This window comes from Harmonia axyridis, chromosome 2 (assembly GCF_914767665.1).
Source record: "Harmonia axyridis chromosome 2, icHarAxyr1.1, whole genome shotgun sequence".
In the NCBI taxonomy this organism is placed as follows: Eukaryota; Metazoa; Arthropoda; class Insecta; order Coleoptera; family Coccinellidae; genus Harmonia; species Harmonia axyridis.
This window is the reverse complement of record NC_059502.1, coordinates 33790873-33798997: the sequence shown is the minus strand read 5'-3', so window position 1 is coordinate 33798997 and position 8125 is coordinate 33790873. Positions and strand designations below refer to the sequence as shown.

Below are 8125 nucleotides of genomic sequence, written 5' to 3'. Positions count from 1 at the left end.
TATTTCGAATGTGAAATCAAGGAGGGTTCAATAAATACTTTCTTCATATTGAAACAGAAATATTAAATATATGAAAAGATTTTTTGAAATTTGATATTAATTCTATTTGAATACAATAAATACAATAGATATAAAACTATCCTATTCTGGAGATATTGGATAACATTTGATCTCTCATCCCGATATTTCATAATATTTTTTCTGGTTGATTTTTTGATGTTATGAAATCGTTATCAAATAACACAAATCTTTAAATTTGCTTATTTATTTAATCAAATCTTTACAATATCATTATTCATAGTTTATTTTCATTCCATGATGTAAAGGAATGAATTATGTTTTTCCCATGACGACAAATCAATGAAATCATATCAGAAAATCTAAAAGTGTGTTTTCCTCAATTGGATTTACTTATTCATTAATTAAAAGAGATAACTTTGTAATTGCTGTGATATATAACATAATGATATGATATGAATGATGTACCTATTTATATAATTAATATAATATAATCGATTGTAATAAGGAGTTCGTAATTTGTTGAACATTTCATTTGTTAACAATACAGTTATTGAAAATACTTTAGGGTTTTCATTTAAATTTTCCCCTGAAAAGATATCATAAAAATCTTTTGTGGTAAACTTTGTGTTGAAGTAACGATTCAAAACTCGATTTCTATCAGAAATGTTGCTCTCAATGTATTAAGTCATCATGTTGATTCTTTGTTTTATTCACCCTTAATAGAATTCCGGAAGAAGAGGACTTCAGAGGACTAAGTTAACCAGTCTAGTTCTCAATATGATCATTAGCAGAAGCAGGTAAGAAAAATAATATTAACTATTGATAAGTAAATTTGATAATGTTTTCAACCCCGTATCTATCCCATCCCTAAACCATCAAATACCGATAATATTAATTGTTCCGAAAAATACTTCAAAATCGAATCATCTTTCAGAGATACTATTGAAGAAAATTAATGAAGAATATATTGGTTCTGTGTCAGTTTTGATGACGAATCAGTGTTCAAATTCAAGAATGTTGGTCCGTCCGTAATAATGATAACTTTCGAAGGAAAGGACCTAGAAACTTGAAATTTGTAGGTTAGGTTTGCAATAGTTAATTTCGTTAATGGATAAGATCCGATGAAAGGTTTCACAAATATGGTTGTTCGAAATTTTGTATTCCAGTTGATTCAAAAACGCAGGTCCGATCATTATGATAATTCGCTGTTGGATGTAAAATAAAAATTTACATCCACGTTTGAAATTGCATTTAAATAGCGTTTTCAGAATCATCGAATATCGAAAAAAATTACCCAATATTGGCGTGATCACAAAACCTCGAATTTCAAAATTGCAGGTTTGATCGAAATGAAAATTTTAATGTAGATATAGAATAACAATTCGGATATTCCTGCCGAATGTTGATCGCGTAAACAGAATCAAAGAAAATCGAAAAAATATCAAAAATATACTGAATGTGTCTGAATAACACCGAAAGAGTGATTCTGTGGAGAGAATTAAGGTGAGTATTTGGTATAAAACTCTTTGAAGAACCTTCACCCCTCTGAATATTAACAAAAAAATTTTCAACAAATATTATGATTGTATTGTCGATATTCAACAGGTTTTTGTTAATTGTTTGTTAACTATTGTTTCAGTTGTAAAAGTCTTAGCCTAGTTGAATCATAATTTGGTTGGCTCTTGTTCAATTAAATTCTATTCAACATGTGTTTGTAATACATTCATGTTTTCCTCATAAATGCTTAAGTTTTCGAAAAAACTTGTACAGATAAAAATACAGGGTTAGAATTATTGAGAGGGTCACTACAGGGATATCGAAAACCGTTATAAAGACAGGGTGGCTGAAATAATAAAAAAGTTGCGTTATTTATGGATCAGTGTGTTGGTGAGAACAGATCCGAAATATCTCCATTGGTTCCCGAGATATCTCGAAAAAACAGAAAATAGAGATTCCTTTTTTTTCTGTATAACTGTTGTTTTTGGAAATAACTTCACGAAATTTAGTTTATAGTCATTATCTAATATAGAGATACTAATTAATAGTGTCTTCAGATTTTGTCTGTTTTCCATTGTTTCAGAGACGCGATAGTCCAGTGATGATTTCACATAACAATTTGCGTACTCGACTCGATATTTTTGTAGAATGTGATACATTTTTTAATTTGTAATTTTTTTCTTTATCACCTCATAAAGAGAACCAATATGGTGTCCATAAGAAACACAAATTGACTATCGCGTCTCTGAAACAATGAAAAATTGAAAAAATCTAACGACACCATTAGAATCTCTATATTGGATTATGACTACAAACCGAATTTCGTGAAGTTATCTCCAGAAACAGATGAGTTATACAGAAAAAAATAATATCTCGATTTTCTGTTTTTTCGAGATATCTCGGGAACCAATAGAGATATTTTGGATCTGTTAACACCAACAAACTCATCCCTGAATAACGCAACTTTTTTTCAATTTAGGCCACCCTGTACTTTAACGGTTGTCGAAATCCCTGTTGTGCCCCTCTAAATAGTTCTAACCCTGAATAAGTAATCAGATTGGGCTCTTCAGCCATGTTCTTTTAAAAAAAAACTTGAACTATCAATCGATAATAAATTAGTAGGATCCAGGATCAGATGCGGTACGAATATTCGCATTTACCGCGTTGGTTTGTGGGAGCCTTTACTAGTCGATTTCTACAACAACTTCAGTACTTCGCTCGATAGCCACGGAAATTGCGTCTGATGAGATACTTATTGCTGCAGCTGTTGCATTATATGTGGAATCAGAATCCAAAAAACGGTTGTATTAAAATAATCGGTTTTGTCCGAATTCTTACAAGCTCAGCTTCTAGCCCAACTCAGGCTGCAAATTCCACTACAAATTCTCATGCTAGTATCCCAAATTGGTCTGTTCAAGCCTAGACTTGCATGCGTATATTATTATTATTAGATACAATAAGAGTTGAGGTAATAAACCTATAAACTCAATTCAATATATGAAAGTATTTAAAAAAAAACTAAATTAAAGAGTTGAGACACACTTATTATAGCGATCTTGAAGATATTAACTGAAGTCACTACGTCAGATGGCAATCGGTTCCAGCTCTCAAATATTCTGTTTGATAGAACGTTCTGTCGAACAGTAGTCTTAAATTTTTCCTTGCCATGCTTGTAAGGGTGGCCTCGTAAATGATTTTGGTTTCTCTTGAACGTCAACTGCAGATCAGCGTCTGCACAACCGTGGACTGCTCTGTATAGGTAACAATGAGATCACCTCTCTCACGCCGCCGCTCAAACCTGGGGATGTTCAAGGGGTGGAGTCGTGTATTATAGTCTGGGCGGTTGTGACCATATGGGAGCCGAGTACAAGAGCGTTGAATAGCCTCCAATGCATTCATATCACCCTTCAGTGAAGACCACCAAGCTGAGCCGGCAATCTCAAGCATCAGGTGGACATAAGATAAATACAGAAGCTTATAGCTCTGTAAGCTGCAACCATGCGATATGAGTATATGTAACAGGCAATATCCTGAGAATTTTTAAAGAGGCCTAGTAGAGTCGGAATAAAAGTATATCATTTCATAAGGAGAAGAAGTTTCACTTTTCATAGTGAGCTTATGTTTATTGAGAGCATGCCAAGAAAAGTCACATCTCCTCGGAGTTAAATATTCAATTTTTTTTCAGACGTTTTGAAATTCATAAAATCTGGAGAAAAAACTCTGAATGAGATTTATATTAACGATCGTTATAATTGATTGATCAATGGAAAATTTGCCTAGTTACGGTTGTCATCCTAATTTAAAGACATAAATCATAATAGTTGATATATCATGATATATCATTAATTGCTAGGCAACACTTTCCCTCAAAGTACCTAATTCATCGTTGACTTAGCAACTCTTTACTCCGGCGGAGGAAAAGTAGAACTTTTCGACTTGTCTGTCAAAACATGACAATGTCATTGTACATTTGAAGAATAAATTTTTCTACAAGCATGCGCTTTCAACTCTTTCCGCCATAGGCATATTAAGTTAAAAAAGTCCCTTTCCCGCACACAAATATTGAAGAATACATGAAATTCTGTTGTGTCTCTATGCAACGAACGCCCAATTAACGTCAAGAATGAGATTACTATGGTAACGACATGCAGAATTACGTCTGTCAATTTCCTTATTTTCTATTCAAATCCATGATATTGTAGCTTTTTCGATATACATTTCAAATGTATGATTATCAGCTTGGTATTAATTTATTCCGAAAGCTATACATCCTAATCAATAGAATATTCAAGAGGCTATGAAATGAAACAAAATACATCATAGACGCCCAATATTCATCAACATTCAAGGTTTCATGGGGTGTGTTGTCGAAATTGGATCCCAAAGTTCATATCAGGGTCGAAGATGAGGATCTAATTTTAATTTTCTTCCAGCAAACTTCCCAACTTCACCTGAAAATGAGTAAGGCAGAAGAATTGGAATGAAATCCCTTGAGACTAGCCTTGTGAAACATCATCTACTGAAGTTTCCCAAAGTTGAGAAGATGCAAAATAAAATGTTAGCAATTACCTTTATTGGCCTCTCGAAGCCTCGTTTTGCCAAAGCGCATAATTGTTTCTTGGCACCTAATTTAGGAGCGCTTTTGTAATTGAAAATAAATTAAACAACCGAATCTAATTTGTTTTGAAGTTTTAATGGAAATATAATGCAAGAAAGAAAGAACGTGTAGAGCGAAAGTTGAATCTAAATAGATCTATCAACATGTAAACTTTGAGGAGGGAATTTCGCGATTTAGAGGACAAACTTTATTACGACCCTAAAGCTGCAGATTACACTTTCATTCCCTAGATTGTCGTTATCACCATTCACATTTTAAACTACTTTATTATTAAGGTTTCTTCCGACGCTACAAAAGCTGCGTTTTACTTTCTCCCTTTTCCATTTTGTTTGCATATCAAAGAGTGAACAATTTTTATATGGAAGCATTTGAGAGTGAAAAATTTTGTGCATGGAAGCGTTCATTTGAATACCAGATTGAAGTAAGGTTCCTAGAGATTTCTGGAGTTGTATGAAAATTATTAGGATATCCTTATGACATGAAACGTCTCAAAGCTATGATTATCATCATAGCAAATATTTCTCACCTTCTACTTATTCATTGAAGGAATCGAAGTCAGTATACTTTGTGACATGAAAAATACAGCAACGAGAAAGCGTTCGACTTCTTTTAATTAATTTAATTAATTAATAATTCAATTAAATTTGATGATTTACTTCTTGTTACAATCAAAAGTATATGGTGTATTTCTTGAGAGATTAAGTTGTTTTCAATATTGTTTTTGGTGCCAAATTTTTTCTCGTTTTTGTATTCTTCCAACAGATCTATATAGCCTCCAGATGTGTGAGAAGTATCAATAATATTATTTTATTTTCGATCATATAATTATTGTATAATTATGCCTTTTCAGTGTCCTTTAAATTTATGATCGTTATAATAATCAATTAGTGAATTTGTATTCAGAGATTTAGTGTAGAAAACTCAAACTTTTTCTATGAAAAGTATTCAAGGAAAGAAAAATGTATTTAAGTGTAATTATTTTTTATGGATTCAAATTTAAATCGAATTGATAATTTAGGAAACGTGCAATGTAATGAACAATGAACTTGCTCAACTGAATAATAATCAAATATATGAATCGAATTCAGGTTTTAGATTCTTCTGCTGAATTGCGACTTCATAAAACGCTCGAACATTTTGTTTCTTTTTCTTTTATATGATTAATTAAAAAAACCAGATGATGATTCAGATATCTTGGAAAAAGTAGATAATATCGCCCTTCATTATTTGCCGCGCCTCTAGAGCGGGCCCTGCGGTTTCAGGTTCTTCTGGTGAGTTTCGACTTGAACATTTTGTTTTTTTTTTCCTAAGATTATCGAGTAAAACAATCGGATTATGCGGTTGAACCATTATTTAAAATTCGAATTCGCCTACGCCCAACACTACTTAATTCGATATGAAAAATATTATTACATAATGGTATATGATATGAAATAAAAAAACTTCTTATATTTCCTGAGAAGGATAAGTTAGAAATGGTGAAATGGAATCGTTTCTCGTATATTTTGCATTACATTCTGAGAAATCAACATTCTGAACGTAGAATAAAAATAAAATAATTTAGAATAAGCCGCCCCAAATGGCAATAAAATTCGGCAACGTTCAGCAAAGCGAACGACGACAAGCCTGATGAGCCATGTGTTGTTTCAGTAAGTCGTAAACAGCCTTATGAGGGGAATACGCAACGTTTGGATATTTATGAGTATAATGCACAATGCGGCACCTTTAATGACTTTTGATGTTAATTAAATTTGTACCTTCCTATTGTTGCTGATCGAATTGAATCTTATTCCAATCTACACCTTTAGTTTTTGTTGATCAAGTTTGAAATGCCGCCCTTGAATTTTGCCACCCTATGTGACAGCCTACCCTGCTTGACCTGCCTCCCCCAAGCGACGGCCTTGATGGAAGGCCTAAAATTGAAAAGAACTGAGAATAGACATATTCGACATAGCAAGCTCGATAAAACCAACGTCGTTGTTGTTTTATGATCAGCTCTTGATTTCAATTGGAAAATTTATGATTTTCAGAATAAATATTGTATGATGAGTTTGATTGTTGGAATATCAATTTTAGGCTTAAGGTGGATTACTATCGAAAATTTTTCAAATCGATGTTTCTTCGCACTCTCGAGTGCAACACTGTTCAACGAAGTCGAATCACGAACGGCATGTGAACGTGAATAATAAATGATGATATGATATGAAAATACATCATTTCAGTTTCCTACAAAATACTCAAAATTCAGACAATATCGACCGAATAATTTCGAATACGCCTACTTGTACCCCTCTGCCCTCAAAGCGATTTTAGAAAGGAAATTGTTCAAATGACCGTCATACTTTCCTTATTTAACTATGTAATGGGATTTCTTCTATTCCTTGCATTACATACATACTTCATCGAGACATCAATGTAGGCTTGGTTAATCGATCGTCTAGAGGTATGATTCGATTACCTGGCCTTTCGTCTTTTTCTCCGTGACTTTATTGGATTTGTAATAATTAAACTCTTTTGAATTATTTACATCTATTTACAAAGCCACAATTATACAGTACAAACTCACTATTGAGAAGATCTTAATTACGTCTTAATTACAAGTTTCTCACTACGGTACTGAATTTCGTCTTTAACTCGTTTGTTGATTACTCGAAACGTCTTGGATTATCACGTCTTCGTCATACTTCAAGTTTTCGGTCGTCTCGTCTTTAACTTGTTCGCGACTCGTCTTAATCTAGTCCGCGAAACGTCTTTTCGTCTTACGTCTTGAGTTGACCGCCCGAACTTGACTCGTCTTCGACTTAAGTTAAACTGTACCCGTCTTCGGCTTAATTTGAACTGTGTCTCTGCCGATTGGAACTACCCTGTCTCGAATATCAGCCTCCCCTCTTTTCGTCTTGGCCACACCCTTGGGGGAAAGCCCCATCCCCTAGTCCAATAAGAGCTTTGCCGTACCGCCCACAAAGATCTTCGCGGATTCCTGGAAATCGAATATTCTAGAAGGACTAGAACCTGATAAACAGATGTAACACATCTAGTACGACTGTCTTGTTCTCGAACTTTCCCAACCCCAGTAAATCTCTTAAGTTTTAGAACCGACATGACACATCTTCTACACCCCGAAGAATTACACATCCTTTTTACATTATATGTACAATAACAATTCGTTCCCTGTAAATCAATTGAAACTGTCATGCCCTCCACACTAAAAGAAACTAATAGGTCTACAAGCATCCGGTTGACCATCGCAACTACTGACAGGGAACAATAATTGGATCCTTCATCAATACTGTACATAAAGTCACTTAGGTGATGCCCAAAAGTGCATAAATTAAAGCGCGTTCAGAAGCACCTAACGATAAGTGTCTTTCTCGAATTTATTAACTCGAAAGTCGTTTTACCTTATATCTTCTGTCGGTCTCAACCCTTTGAAGTTAAGCAGTGATAAATGTATTAACGAAGGTATTCATTTGGAATTCATCGTGTTTG

At 33.7% G+C, this 8125-nt stretch overlaps 1 long non-coding RNA gene across 1 annotated transcript; it reads left to right on the top strand.

The window, feature by feature from the left end:
* Nucleotides 1–4171: 4171 nt before the first annotated feature.
* On the top strand, nt 4172–4695 carry LOC123673193. The gene is made up of 2 exons (XR_006746439.1): nt 4172–4377; nt 4452–4695. It is a non-coding gene; the product is annotated as an uncharacterized LOC123673193 (long non-coding RNA).
* Nucleotides 4696–8125: the final 3430 nt, after the last annotated feature.